Source organism: Labeo rohita, chromosome 22 (assembly GCF_022985175.1).
Source record: "Labeo rohita strain BAU-BD-2019 chromosome 22, IGBB_LRoh.1.0, whole genome shotgun sequence".
Lineage (NCBI taxonomy): Eukaryota > Metazoa > Chordata > Actinopteri > Cypriniformes > Cyprinidae > Labeo > Labeo rohita.
The window spans coordinates 26,774,139-26,790,724 of NC_066890.1; the positions used below are offsets into that span (position 1 = coordinate 26,774,139).

The following is a 16,586-nucleotide window of genomic DNA, read 5'->3' on the forward strand; positions in this document are numbered from 1 at the left end:
TTTTTCACCAGGGGAGGTGATGTGAAACCGAATAACTGTCAACAGAACAGATTAAAACAGAACTTACGTGAACCTTCATTGGAAAATAGCGCATAAGAGTATAGAAGTGAGGTAAAATTAAAGAATGAAATAGATCAGAGCAGTGTAAAGGGAGATAAAACAGAATCGAATAGCATCCTTCCGTACTTCCTTGCTCTGTTCTCTGTGAGTGTTAAAGTTACTGGCCTGTGTGAAGTTTCCCGCCCCTCTCCATCGAGCATGCTGGGATGTGTGTAACGCACACAGGTCGGGAATGGCGTGTTAAGGAGCGCGCACACGCACACCCTCACAAGAACACACACACTCTCTCTCTGTAGGCGCGCGAACAGCTCGCGTGTGTGTTGCGGCGTCGCGCAGGAACTCAACGGGAGCTCGACCTTGACAGACTGAGAGACCATCACCATCCTCCTCATCCTCATCCTCGGCGCCAGCTCCACTTCAGCGCGCTTGAAGCTCAGCTGGCACTTCCTGGTAAGAGTTTAGCTTCATTCCCTCCTGTCAACTTCAAAACAGATTATCGTGGCACTTTTCCGGTTTACTGACACGCAACAAGGACGTTTTGCGTCGACGAGGAACGGTGTAAACGACAAGTAGGCTTTACTAGCCTACAACAGAAAGAGCTGAGGAAAAGTTGACAGAACTTTGGGCTAGTTTGAGTTAGCGCGCTAGGCTAATACTGCTTAGGGGTTAATTCAACTGAGACAAACATTCAAAAGATTTGTTTTAACGGTTAAAAACGGTTTATTCATTCTGACAGTAACTCACCCTATTGTCAAACTTAGTTTAAAGGTGTTTTAGAAAGTGTCGGTTGTGTTTTTAGCAGTGACACGGCACGGTTAAAGCATTGTGGCTAAGCTAACGTCTGTCAGTGTGACACATGCACTAGAAATGTGAGGAGAAATTCACTCCTAATTTATCAGACACACGCCAAATAATCTTAAACCCACACAGCAAATGTGTTTAATACTAGTTTCATGTATTAAAGTCACAAATAAGCGGTTTATGTGAGAGTTTGAGGTATTTCTTACTTTGGCAACACTTTCCAGCTGTTGACAGCAACGCGTTGGTACTTGTTTGTGCTTTTGATGAACTCTATTCATAATATTACCCATGACATAAGTGAATCGGGAGGAAAGTTCATTATTACGTATTTTTGGCAGGCAAATGTTATGTTAGATGTTAATAAGGTTATTAAAAGTTTAAGGAATATTTCACCTTAAAAACTCAGTGGAATTACAGTGGATTGTGAGATTCACATTAGGCAATGAATCAGCACAAAGTGTTAAAAATAATAATGGCTGTGGCTTAGCTTGTTGTAGCGTATAGTTCACTCCAAAAGTTATCATTTACTCACTCTCGTGTCTTTCCAAACACGTGTTATGTTTCTGTGGAACGCAAAATCGGATATTAGTACAAGATCTGAGTCATCTTTTGGCTGTCATTGTATGAAAGCGGATGCAATGGTAGTAAATATGAACTGAAGCTGTCAGTCACAACATTTTGCTCATTTTGCGAGTTCCACAGAAGAAAGGCAGTCGTACGTATGAAGCAACTTGCGAGTGTACATTATCACAGTTCTCAGTTTTGCAATATATGGAGTGGACATCTTAAAAAGAGTCTAAAAAACAGATGGCTGATGGACTGATGCTGCATCCCAATTCATATGTCATTAGGCCTGTGTTGTTAAGAAGAGTTGGTGCGTCAGTTAAATAAACTGTAATGTGGAGTTTGTTTAGAAAGGCTTTAGATGTAACAAGATGATTGACAGGCCAGTGACGGGATGTGTCCATTAAAGACGCAATTATGACGTGGTAGTATTTGCTACTCACTCGTCTGCTACACGCTCAAAAGTTCTTCATGAAAAGGTTGTGTACTTTTAAGGTAGTGTGTGTTTATATCAGCCAGATCTGTTGATATGTGGCTGTTTTGAGATCAGCATCAATCGCAAACCTCAAAGTGGGTTGGTACACTCTTAAAAATAAAGACTCCAGAAGAACCGTTTTTGGTTCCCCTAAGAACCTTTCAGTAGACAGTTCTTAAAAGAACTATTTTGAACGTTTTTAAAATCTAAAGAATCTTTTTCTACTATAAAGAACCTTTTCTGTATTTGAAAGGTTCCATGGATGTTCAAGGATCTTCATGGAACCATTGATGCCAAAAAAGAACCTTTATTTTTAAGAGTGTTGTGACCTTTTTCCTCTGTCAGTCTTTGCATTATTACACGTTTGGTCTTAAATAATTTTAAAATTACATTAAATAGTCTAAAAAAGGCTTAAAATATAATATTTATGTCTGTTTCATTTATCATTAAATGTAATTATTTATAATGTGTGACCCTGGACCACAAAACCAGTCATAAGGGTCAATTAAAAAAAAAAAAAAAATAAAAAATAAATATATATATATATATATATATATATATATACACACACATCATCTGAAAGCTGAATAAATAAGCTATTCATTGATGTATGGTTTGTTAGGACAATATTTGGCTGAGGTGCAACTATTTGAAAATCTGGAATTTGAGGGTGAAGAAAAAAAAAATCAAAATATTGAAAATTTCTTTTAAAGTTGTCCAAATGAAGTTCAATGCATATTACTAATCAAAAGTTAAGTTTTGCTATATTTATGGTAGGAAATATACAAAATATCTTCATAGAACAACACTTTCAATATTGCAATATTCAGCAAGTCTTTTAATATTGCAATAAGTTTATATCATCATGTTTCTGCAGAATTAACATTTCAGATTTGAATTTGAATAAATGTGTGTTTATCTATGGTTTATTTAACCAACAAAATATTTTTGGATGCACTATTGATTGATCATCTTTGCATTGTTAGACAATTGGTCATAAATTCTTAAAGAAAATGCAATTAAAGTCTTAAATTTATTTTCCTTATTTATTAAGAAAGTATTTTTTGAGTAATTATTGTGTTAGGAAATTATTCAGTTATTTTAAGCCATTTTATGTCTGTCTCATTGGACATATTTAAATTGAATTATTCATAATATACCATATCAGCCATTCAACCCTCTACATATCGGATTGGCCATTGCAAAAGTATTTTTTTTGAATGCTAGGTTGTTTCAAGATATTATATGGTTTTAATCATTGAAGAATATAATCATATTTGAAAAAATCCATTCATTTTAGATGGTTTTGTTGACTTTCAGATTTAGCTTTGTATACATTTTCATGATATTGTCTTTAGCAGCATGTAATTCTGACTTAAATTGTGCCAGATCAACCTAAAATATGAGTTTTCCTCTTGCACATTTTTTCCATCCTTTTTCGCTTCTCTGATTGCTTTAGATTTCCTGAGGAAATGAACTCTTTCGTGGCATAATTACACGATGCATATGCCACTGTAAACACAGTAATGGAGACGCTGACAGCCTGCGTTTGTCACAGAAATCTGTGAAAACTGGAGTAAATATGCGCCGTGATCCAAAAGAACAACCTCAGTGTCTTCGTGCGGCCCGCTATCGGCATTTCTTACGTCCTCGCTGCAAACGACACTTAATATTTCACACAGGATGACACGGAGAGAAGGCAAGAGGCCGTTTGTTTTGAAAGCCTGTCTCTCTTAATACGCAATACCCCTAGTGTTGCAAATAGCCGGGCACGCCAGCCTGGCATACTAACACTCATCAGCTTTCCGCCGAGTTTCTTCGGCCCAAGGGCTGTCGAGGTCTGTGGCTGGAGTGAGACGTAACACCCCCTCGTTCCGGGATCTTGCGCGACAGGACCCTGCTCTCTGCACTCAATCAGTCAGGGAAACAAACAGCCGGCTCGAGAGCTGCAGGAGGAAGCTGTGGCGCTTTTTTTTTTTTTTTTCAGAAGTCATGCCAAGTTGGAACTCGAAAACCTTTGGCGGTGCCTTTGCAGGGCAGTGAATAAAAAAAAAACTTTACACGTGTCTGAAGCCAAGCCTGGAAGCTCGCGGGGCGTTTGAACCGCTCTGGAAGGTCTCGAGAAGTGGGCCGGTTCCCGGGCCCCGCCGCGAGCAGGCATTGGTGGGGGGGCCGAGGGGGCGTAAACCGAGGGCGAGTGCCACCATACTGTGAAGGCCGGGCGAGTGGCCAGCATCGTTGACAGTTTAACAGTGAATATTTTACAGCACAGCATACTGCATGCTGTAAACAGGGGTGAGCTACATAAAGGCTGTTTATCGTACTTGGGAAGCCTTGGAAAAAAACAGCATCTTTAAGCCCCGTATTAGAATAAAGCAGATGGCTTGGGCCAGTGCGGCTCGGGAAAAAGCCGGAGATGAAAGCAGGCCAGTTTCTTTGAACAAGGAGTCTGTCACGTTACTATCTCCAGGTCTCCGGGTCAAACCGTGCTCTGTGCCGTGCTTTTTTCGCGTCTGCTTTGGCCAAAAATATCCCAGGGAATCTCATTAATATTGATGTTTTGATGTTGCAAGCATTTTCAATGGTTGTTAACAGGCCAAATGTGTTTTTAATGCCCGGTTATGATCTTCAAAGTGTTTAACTGTGTCATTTGTCTTGACCATTCGTCGACGTGGACCACTAAAAGTACAACAGTAGTAGGAACACAAGACAGTATCTGCTGCCTTAACTAGTGGAATTGGATGGACTTTAAATGATGTGAGTTTTCTAAAAACATTAACAAAATGATTGAGAAGAAACAAGCAGAAATGACTGGCATTTTGGCAAAACTGATGTGCTTTTAAGCAGCCAATTTGGATATTTGAGTTGAGGTTTCTAAAAAAAGTTAGCAATTATTCAGCAGTCATTGCCAACGTGATCGTTAGTCAGCTTGTCATGTTGAAACTGGCAGGTTTTCTTAAAGTAAATGAATTGCTGTGCTGCCTTGTCCTTTCTAAATTCTGTTATTTGCTAATAAACCTTCATATTATGATTTATTTATACTCGGGGCTGAGTGTGGAATGCAAATGTGACTTGTATACATAAAATTAAATGTCAAAAATTGCAGTTCGTAACATAATCCATTATGTTAGTGGACTACTTTTAGATTACTTTTGATCTAACTTGTTTAGTACTGCGCAACGATTAATCGTAATTAATTTCATCCAAAATAAGTTTTTGTTTACATAATGTGTGTGTGTGTGCTGTGTATATTTATTATGTATATATAAATGCACACATGCATGAATATATTTAAAAAAATGTTATGTTTATATATTAAATATATTTATATATACTATTAATTATATCAATAAAAATATGTAAAATTTTAAAAATATATACTGTATGTGTGTGTATTTATGTATACATAATAAATATACACAGTCTACCCTTATTTTTATTTGTGTACAAACTTTTGTTTTTGGATGCGATTAATCACGATTAATCAGTAAACTTGTTTATCACATTAATTTAAATCATTGATTTAAATAATTGATTTATCAATATAAAAATACAAAGAGTTAGAAAATATATTCCATTCAGAGTTATTAAACATATTACATCTGGAGTTTGAGTTTAATCAATGGTAATAATTAAATCATAAAAGCGTAAAAATTAAATGTGTTTTTTAAAAAGGGGAAAAATAAATAAAAATAAAACACTTAAATATATATATAAAATATTGTACCTGCATGTCACATGACCGTGTGAATAACATGTACTCAAGTAATCAATAAAAAAGTAACTGTAGTCTGAATATAAGTATTTTAAAATATAATCTAATTACAAGTACTTAATTTTTGGAATTATGTAATCAAATCAAGATTACATTTAATTGGTTGCTACCCAGCACTATATGTGTGTGTATATGTACACACACTTTTTTTTTTTTTTTTTTTTTTTTTTTTAACTATTCAGGGAAGGAACCAGTTCATAAGAGTTATTTGATTCAGTATTCTGTCTATATGGGATGTTCTATGTTTTTGATTCACTAAAAAGAACTTGTCCATAAGAGTCATTCATCCGTAAATTGGACTGCAGTGATTCTGCTACCTATTTTTGATTCAAAGAGTCATTTGTTTGTGAATCAGACTTCTCATTAAGTTTGTTTTGCAAAGTTTGTTTTAGTTTGAAAGACTCGCATTTATAACATAATGAAATATGATTTCTTTACAACCCTTGGCCAGCAACATTACAGCGATCTTCAGTGGTGAAATCACTGTGTGAACTTGGCATAAGCCTTCACATACAGTACAGAGCAAACCAAGCCTTACGATATTCGTACAACTACAGCGTTTTTTTTTTTTTTTTCCAGCACCCTTATCTCGCATGAAAAGGGCAGATCCTTTGCGCCCCATTAAAGATTCACCAAAGACATTCTCTTTAAGTTCTGCTCTGTGTTCTGAGGAAGAAGCGCCGGCTGATAGTGGTATGAGATGGTTTGAGTTTTACAGATGTATTTTCATGAAAGAGGTGAAGGGCAATTGATGAATTGAAGCGTAGAAGGAGTTCAGAGAAGGGAAGTCCCTAATGGTAGGTGTGGTGGAGAATAGTCCTCTCAGGGTTTCTGAGAGCTCCTCACTGCAGGAATGGCCAACATCAATAAACGGCCCCACTGAGCGCCCCTTTGTGACTTCCGTTCAACATCCGTTCCGTTCGGTTCAGTCACCATGGCTGAAACGTTTTTTTTTTTTCTTTCTCTCTCTTTTTTGACACTTTTAATTGCCACTAGTTAATTATTAAAGTTGACTTTTTGTCTATTTTTTTTTTTTTTTTTTTTTTTTGTGGCAGATATTATACAGGACATTTAGTTGACTAGTTGTTCAGACAACCTGCCGACTAGTAGGGTTGGGTATTGAGAACCGGTTCCAGCCTAATAAACAGGTACTGCCTGTCGTTAATGTTAATCAAAGAACAAAAGAATATCATTCTCTGATCTTGATGGAACATCTTTCGTAACTTTAATGAGGCTTAGTCTATATTTTATTTTTGAAAAGAAAACTATGCAGTGTTTGTAAACTTTTGATTTCAATTTCTAGACCTGAAATTTGTTCAGTTGTATTTATGCTTTTGCTAATTGATTTGTTTTTTGCTGTTTTATTACTTGTCTTTAACAATTTAATGTTTGAAATTTATATTAATCTAGTTGTTTTTGCTGTGGTATTTTTTTTTTTTTTGTTGTTGTTAAAATCATAGGCAGAAGTTCCTCTTGTAGGCTTAACTGTTCTGTAGGCTGCTGATTTTTTCCTCATGTTGTTTAGCTGACACAGAATAAATATGTTTGACATCTAAATGTTTGCCTTGTTTAACCTTATTGAAATCAAAACTAGGAATCCTTAAGAATCGGAATCGATAAGCAGAATTGGTATTGATAAAATTCTAACGATACCCAACCCTACCGACTAGCCGATTTTGAAATTATGTAATTTTAGCAAATTTCTTAGATGAAATAGTACATTTTTATACAGATTGCGCAGTTTTTAGTTTTAGTATTGTATTAGTAGGACTTTTAATGACTAATAGTTTTAGTTATGAAATGTTGCCTAGAAGTATTGGTTAAAGTAACATTTTTAACTTTTTAATAAGGCTTTTCATTCAATACTAAATATTGGTTAAAACTATATAATTTTTATGTAGCTTGAACCATTTAATTGAACATTTTTAGTATTAAATGAAATATTGCATATAATAATTGGTTGCAATAGTACATTTTTATGTAGAGTGAACCTTTTAATTAATACTTTTTTAATACTAAAATATTGCAGTTAAAATATTGGTTAAAAAGTGACATTTTTATATAGATTAAGGTTTTTAATTCCTTTTTTAGTATTAAATGTAATGTTGCACAGAAATACTAGTTAACGCAGTACAAATTTTATGTAGCTTGGACCTTTTGATTACAACTTTTCTTGCAATACTTAAATGTAGCACTTGAATATTTGTTAAAATTGTAAAATTTGTATGTAGCTTGAAACTTTTTTTAATTTATGTGTTTCGGATGCAATGTTGCACACAAATATTGGTAAAAATAATGCATTTTTTATCTAGGTTGTACTCTTTGATACTTTTTAGCACTGAATGAAATTTTGCACACAAATGTTGGTTACAATATTGTTTTTTTTTATGGAGTGAAGCATTTAATTGACACTTTTTTCAATACCAAAATGTTGCACTTAAATATTGGTTAAAGTTGTAAAATTTTTATGTAGATGAAACTACTTTTTTTTTTTTTTTTTTTTTTTTTTTTTTTAATTGATTCTTTTTAGTAATGAATGAAATGTTGCACAAAAATATTGGTTAAAAAGTAAAATTATGTAGATTGAACTTTTTAATTAGAATTTTTAGCATTGAATGTGATGTTGCTTGGACTTTTCAATTGATACTTTTCTTTCAATTTTTAAAATTCTTTCAAAATTGATATTTTTTAGTACTGAATGAATGAATTTTTATGTAGTTTTGAACCTTTTAATTGTTACTTTTTCAATGCTAAAATGTTGCACTTAAATATTGGTTAAATTAGTACAAATTTTATGTAGCTTGGACTTTTAATTGATACTTTTCTTTCAAAACTAAAGTGTTGCACTTAAAGTTGGTTAAAAATCATACAATTTTTATGTAGCTTGAACTTTGATATTTTTTTAGTATTGAATTAAATTTTGCACACAAATATTAGTAAAACAGTGCATTTTTATGTAGTTTAAACCTTATAATTGTTTTTTTTCATTGCTAAAATGTTGCACTTAAATATTGGTTAAAACTGCAATTTTTTATGTAGCTTTTTTAATTGATAGTTCTTGGTACCAAATGAGATGTTGTAAAGAAATACTGGTTTAAAAGGTAAAATATTTATATGAAGGTTTTAATTGAAACATTTTAGAATTGAATGTAGTATTGCAATATTGTAATATTGGTTAAATTAGTACAAATTTTATGTAGCTTGAACTTTTTAATCGATACCTTTCTGTAAATAATAAAACATTGCATACAAATGTTGATTAAAATAGTAAGTTTTTATATAATTTGAACTCTTTTAGCATTTAATAAAATATTGCACACAAATATTGGTTACAAAAGTACATCAGATTAATTAGTACAAATTTTATGTAGTGTGAACTTTTCAATCAACACTTTTCTTTAAATTTACTAAAATGTTGCACAAGCGTTGGTTGAAATAGTATTTTTATGTAGCTTGAAGTTTTATTTTATTATTATTATTATTATTTTTTTTTTTTTTTACTTTTGCACCAAAATATTGGGTAAAATAGTTTTTATTTAGGTTGTACTTATTATTGAATAAAATACTGCAGACACACATATTGTGATAAAAGTTTATATCGCACATCCCTAATTTTGACATTGGTTTATATGAAACATTTGAGATATTACACCTTTTTGCATGACCAGGGAGTTGCAATGGTTAATTGGCCTGCATCATTCAAACTTGCGGAAAAACATTTTTCTTCCCTCGACTGAATCATGATGCTGACGAACTGTCAAAGGCCACCGAAGAAATTGTGTTATGATATGCGTCCGATTATTGCATCATGAATATTCCAGACAAATGAAGCATGATCAACATCTGTTGTTTTGGTTCTGAGTGATACAGAGCATAACGGTAATAATGTAGCGTGCGTTCAGTGATTGCTGGGATGCCACTGAAATTGACGTCAAACTTTTAGTCGCTCCATACGCTGAGAAGAAAGGGCCCAGGAGCTAGAGACGGAGGGGTATTCAGGACTGTAGGCTCCTGTTAGCGTGATTGCAGCTGGTGGGCTTGACCTCTGGCTGCGGCAAATAAAAGGAATTTAGCCCTCAAGTGGAAGTTGTCACATCCCATTGTGGTCAGAGGTTAGCTGGAGAACTTTGTGGTCAGTGACATGGCTTAGTCCTCATTAGACCACGTGAGATTGGGTGTGCAGCATGTAGGGTCACGGGTACGGCCAGGGGTCTGCAGGCCACAAATAACATGCAGTTGTATCATGCAAGAAAACATTTGTTCAGTGTTTGAAATAGTTGGCTGTGAAATATTAGCCTTGATGTCCAACATAGAGGCTAGTTCACCCAAAAATGAAAATTCTGTTATTAATTGCTAACCCTCATGTTGTTCCAAACCTGTAAGAGCTTTGTCCATCTTCGGAGCACAAATTAAGATATTTTCGATGAAATCCAAGAGCTTTCTGAGAGCTTTTGATGTCATCAAAAATATCTTAATTTGTGTTCTGAAGATAAACGAATGACAGAATTTTTATTTTTTTTGGCGAACTATTAAATTATTACCTTTTCCAGTTTTGACTTGATTATTGGAAGTATTAAATGGAAAATGTTTATTTAGTTTTGACTTTTTGAACTTTGACTGATTTTTAGTATTGAATGACAAATTGCTCAAATATTGGGTAAAAAATGTTTTGTTTAGATTTAACTCTTTAATTAACACTTTTTAGTATTGAATTATTTAGATTTAACCTTTTAATTGGTCCTTTTTCAGTATTGCCTTCATTTTGATTGTAGTATTAAATATTGGGATTTTTTTTTTTTTTTTTTTTTTTTTTAAGATTAAATCTTGATATCTTTCAGTATTTAATGAAGTATTACACAGAGTTATTGGGTAAAATAGTACATTTTTATTTGCATTGAACTTCAGTTGATACTTTAATGTTAAATGAGCGATCAATCAAATATTACACTAAAAAAACAACTTAAAAAAGTTGTTTCAACTTAAAGTGTTTGTGCTGCCTTAACATGTCATGTTGATTAAACTTAAAATTTTAAGTTGTACTATATGCGAAAACATGGATATTTCAGTTGAGTAAACTTTTAAGGCAGCACAAACACTAATTTGAAACAACTTTTTTTAAGTTTTTTTTTTTTTTTTACAGTGTAGGTGAACTGGTTATTTTTTTATTTAACTTTGATATATTTTTAATATATTACATATAGTTTTTAGTACTTAATGAAATCATAAATATTGGATTAAATAGTCAGTTTGTTTTTATAATAATGTTTTCACTATAGATTTAAGTAGTGCAAATATTGGGGAAAATAGTTCAGTTTTATTTAGATTTACTTTCAGTATTGAAAGATGTATTGCAGTTATTGGGTAAAATAGTACCTTTTAATTTTGATGTTTTTTAATTCATACTTTTCTTATACTGAATGCAAAGTCACTTAAACATTGGGTAAAATAGTTATTTTTTTAGTATAGAATTTTTTTTTTCAAAATTGTTTTAGTAATCAGTCTTCAGTGAAATATTGTAAACAAGCATTGAATAAAACTGTATACATTTAGATTGAACTTTTAAACTTGATACGCTGTTTTAAAATGAATTATTTTTAATGAATGGCTTAATTTTGAATAAATGGTTGGAATGTTGTGCATAAATTTAGGGCTGTCATTAACAATTATTTTGGTAATCGAGTAATCTGTCGATTATTCTGATGATTAATGTTTCCTCCTTATTTAGTTGGGGTTAAATGGGGAAAAAACAAGTATGCTTATCAGTATTTATTTTTTCCACTGAACATGCACTGCTTCCTTAGAATTTGGGGCTAAATGAGGTTTCTCATTCAGTATCACATTTTAGATCAGAGCTTTTTGTGTTTCACTGAAAATAGCTTTTCCCCCCCCAAATTCTGTTCTTGATGACACTTTTTTTTTTTTTTTTTTATTTACAAGACGCTGTCAAAACAGGTGCCTGCAGGTGCGTGCGATCTAGCTGAGATCTATCACATTAACGTCTTTTATGTGGTGCTTTCTTCAGAAGTCAATCAGGAAGTAACATTGATTCACTTGACAAATCATTGACTCATGTTTTTCTTAGCGCATTATTCAGTTACGGAAAGACCATCAAATGGTTTTTGTAATGCGAGTCTAAGGGCTGTTCTTGACTTTGGCACCTTCAAATCAACCAGTTTGACCAGATGTAAGGTTGTCAAGTTAAAGACACAATCATTGTTTATTGTAGAGTGAAACAGTATATTTGTTGTATGTCTCATGGTAAGAAGTGCCGTATATCATCTATTCTCTGGTTCTCGGTTCAGTGACTTTATTAATGTGTTTGTGTCACTGAATGGCAATCTGGTATGTTCTTTCATAATTCACTTTCTAAGGCTTTCGCTCTTGAGAGCTCATAGGATGTACCATGACTACTGGTATCAGCGTTTTGAAAACAACTTCCTGTTGGTCTCAAATGTGGCAGGTTTTTTTTTTTTTTTTTTTTTTTTTTTTTTTTTCTTTTTTTTGTGGCTTTTTGATATTTAGGCCGGTCTATTAACATTTCCTGGCACTACACCACTCACTTTTTCCACTAGTGCCACCAAAACTCACTGTGTATGTTTTATATATATATATATATATATATATTTATTTATTTATATTTATATTTATATATTTATATTTTTTTATTATTGTCATTTGATATACTATTATAGTTTTACTTAAAATAATCGTTTTAAATAAATTAGTTACTTTTCTGTTTTCAAATTTTGTTTTTTTGTTTTTCCAGTTTTTTAATAAGGCTGTATAAATTATTATTATTTTATTTTATTTTATTTTATTTTATTTTATTTTATTTTATTTTATTTTTATTTTTTTTTTTTTAATTCATCAGTTTTAATTTTAGTTTCAGTATTTTCTTTAACGGTTTTAGTTTTAGATTTAGTTAACAATGACATTAACATTAAAATGAAAGCTTGGTTATAAAATTATTGTGGACAGATAATTAAAAAAGAAAACTACAATAAACATTAAAAACCTCTCATTAACTATAAGAGGTTTAAATATTTTCACTGCATTTGGAGAAAATAAATATTCCGCATGCCATTTTGTTCAAATCAAGTTAAACGTCATATTTAGGCTATCTATTAACATTTCCTGACACTTTTTCCTCTAGTCCCAAAATTAATAATTAATTTTAATTTTATTTTTGTATATATTTAGGAGTGCATTAGTATCATTGATATAATATAGTCTTTGTTAATAATTTTAATTAATTTCTTTTTTATTTTTTATTTTCTGTTGTCAAATCCGTTTTTTTTTTTTTTTTTTTTTTTTTTTTTTTCAGTTCCCTTTTTTATATAAAAAAAATAAGTGTTTAATTTGTTTAATAGGCTGTGTAATTTAATAAGGCTGTATAATAACTTATTTTATCTTTTTTTTTTTTTGGTTTTCATTTAAGCATACGCATACCTCGGGTCCTCAGCGACCCAGGACGTCATTTACTACCATCTCCCTCCTCTCTTTTTTTTTGAAGCTAGACATCAGCTTTATTAGTATTCTTTTAGTATTTTTTTTTTTTTTTATATTAAGTGTATAGGGTCGCTAGAGACCCGAGGTGTGTAATAGTGTAAGTATATGTTTTTTTTTTCTGTGCAAAAATGTTCAAGTGTCTGATGACTCAATACATGCAATTCACCTTTATTCCTCAAGGTGGCACTGTTTAATATACAATAATGACGTGATGTTTTACTCATACTTACCGCAGACATAACAAAACAAAATATCATTAGCAAAAATTGAACTGGTTTGAATGGCTTTACTGCAGAGCAATTGCTGTACGCAATAAAATATAAATGTCACTATGATTTGATGGTAGATGTGGTGAATAAACTGCTAGCGATCAAACTGTTTATTCTGAGGTCATTAAAAACTATAGTTTTGTGGATATGGTTGAGATCGCGAATATGATCCAGATGCTGAATGTACTGTGGAAGTGCGCTCTGATCATCTGCTCAGATTGAACCCTTCTAAGTTTCAAAAGGGAACGAAATATGCTTTATTTTAATCTTCTGTAAGTGTTCTTAAAATATCAAGAGTTTTTTGCTATTGCAGCAGTTAGAGATTCATCCGTGCTGGATATAATGTTCGCTAAAAACCCGAATATGTAATAGTGATTGGCGGAACTTTCATGCATTTAAGGGTTAACGATTTTAGGTTCAGATTTAGTTAACGATAGTTATCCTGTTACATTTAAATGAAAGTTTGGTTCTAAAATTATTGTGAACAGATAATAAAAAAAGAAACTACAATAAACATTAAAAACCTCTCATTAACTGTAAGAGGTCTAAATGTTTTCAGTGCATTTGGAGGAAATGTTTATTCCGCATCCCATGTTATTCAAATCGGTCATCTTTGTGCAGACAAACAGGCTAGTCAAGTTACCTCTAATGGATTATTTGCATCACTTTAGGACTCCCTTCACCGCGCTCGAGCTCTGCACATCAAACAGCGTTCGGGGAGATGCGCGCCCCTGCAGGGTAATTAACTGTTCCCTCTCAGACCCTCCACTATAAAGCACCTGCAGGCTTGACGGCACACTCACAAAAGCCCGAGCCCAGAACTGATTCATCAAACTGGCCCTCGAGAAGATGCGCACAATAGGCAGTAGGCCGAGGTGGCCCAGGTCTATTGCTGCCCTGCCAGCTCCTCCGACCCCCGTCCTTTTGACTCAAGGATACGTAAAGTGGATCATTACACCTGCACGCACTCCAGCCTCCTACGCCGCGCCGAATGTTTGTGTGTGTGATGATTGAAGGAGCCCGACTTGGATGAGATACAAACGCGCACACGCGGCTGCTGCAGCACGTTTTCGACCCCAAAGCAGAGAGGTAGGGCATCTGTAGTGCTCCCAAAAGTGCGCTCCTCTGAGACTTGCCGTAAAATAGAGTCAGGTATTAAAGGCAAAGGCCTGTGCACTACTTTGTGTGTGGGTATAAATCAAAGCCGGCCCTCACATGCAGAGGCCATTTGTGCTGTGCTATTTACTTCCGCTGAGAAATAATCATTACCCTATAAAATGTGAAAGTGAAAAATGTAAAGGAGGCCTATAAATAGGCGGCGCGCAAGAATATGGATGGCTGGGCCAGACTCCCACAAGACCGCAAGACTGGGTTCCTTATGGAAATGCAATGGTTGCAGGCTAAAAGAAAACAGCCCTTTAGATGAAGTAGTGGGGTGCAGCATTTTTATATTTGCAGAGTATTATACATTTAGGATGCGTTTGTTATTTTACATAAAGTTACTGAAACGTTTATTGAGATTAATGCAATTCTTGTATAATAGTATTCAAACTTATTAAGTGTATACTTAGTGCAGGAGTGTAGGTGAGCATATGGTGCGGCATATGCATTTGTGTAAAGCTCAGTTAATACTGACATTGATTAAATCCTACACGGTTATATATAATAACATATATGTCAAACAGTAAGTAATTGCCTAGCAACAACCAAAAACAGTCTAGAAACCAAATTGGTTTAAAAAACCAGTTGGAACACCTTAGCAGCCACAAAACAAAACAAAAAAAAAAAAAGTTCAGTGTTTTCCATACATTGATTCATTTGTGGCAGAATATCAACATTAACAGCCACAAATAGATGATTTTTTTTTGTTATATTTTTGTGTGTGCTATAGGGCACATATGATTTATACTCTAGATTACTCATGGTGGCACCCTCTGGTGTCCACCCTATTTTGGGTAAAAATATGAAAAATATGCTAAGAAATTAGAAGTAAACATTTGCAATGCCATACATTTTTATTCAGTGTTTTACCACCTTAAGATGTTGTCATTAATGTAAAAATATCTAATTTTCATTTTCTAGACTTGTTGTATTTATCTTTTAATGAAAATCTAATTTTTATGGCCTTAAAGTTGTGGTATCAAAAATGCTATCAAATATTGATATTTATGATATCGAAATGATAAATTCCATTTATTTTTTGACAGACATCGATGTTACTCAGAAACGGTTTGGCTTGTAAAAAATGTTACATTCAGCTGTCGCAAATTCATTAGACTGCCATTTTCTCCTAGGAAATCTATGATTCAGTCAAAACATCCAGTGTGGGGTTAAAGGGGTCATTGGATGCTAAGTTCGCTTTTCCATGTTGTTTGAACATTAATGTGTGTTGGCAGTATATGTACAAATCTACCCTATAATGATAAAAATCCATGTAGTGGTTTTGAATTAATCTGTAAAAATAATATCCCCTTTTTCAAATCGAGCCATTCTCAGATGCCTGTCGTTGTGGTGTCACACCCACAGAGGCCGCTCCCACGACAGTTGATTGGCATGAGCGTTTTACCCCAGATCAGCTGTAACAGCTCACCCTCTTTGTTTCGGGTGCCGGAGCAGGGATGTAAGTTAGACAAGAATATCTCAGATTGAGCGATTGAGCTGTTGTGTTGCTGGATGTAATAATGAACATAGTGGTCGTCATTTACTCCAGACATCTGAGCCGCTGAAGATGCAGTAGATTACATTTGTTGTGAAGGGAATGCGCCTCCCGATCTACATATATCCGTCTATGTTCGCACTAATCATTCATGATCCAGCTTCACTTTCAGCAGAAGTGAGTATAAGGTTTTTTTATGAATCTTTGGGATCGCCTTTCCTGATAATGTGCTAGTTAGCAAGTCTAGTGGCTAAAGTAAACAGGCTCGTCTCTCCACAGAGAGAAGAGAGGGGCGGGGCGAGCAGAGCTCATTTGCATTTAAAGCAGCCTCGACCAGAATGAGAGAATTTTTGCAGAGATGATTTTGGCAAGGTAAAAAGTGTGCTGTTTTACACTACCATCGAGAATTTTTAACTAAAGTATATTATAGACTTTTCATTAAGACCCTAAAGAATCATATCAACTTGTGGAAAATGG

At 33.6% G+C, this 16,586-nt stretch overlaps 1 protein-coding gene across 1 annotated transcript in view; it reads left to right on the forward strand.

The window, feature by feature from the left end:
* Positions 1–256: 256 nt before the first annotated feature.
* nek7 (NIMA-related kinase 7) overlaps positions 257–16,586 on the forward strand; it is a 96,147-nt gene continuing 79,817 nt past the window's right edge. The window contains exon 1 of the mRNA XM_051094716.1: positions 257–510. The gene's annotated coding sequence lies outside the window, so the exon portion shown is untranslated. The remainder of the gene's footprint in view (positions 511–16,586) is intronic.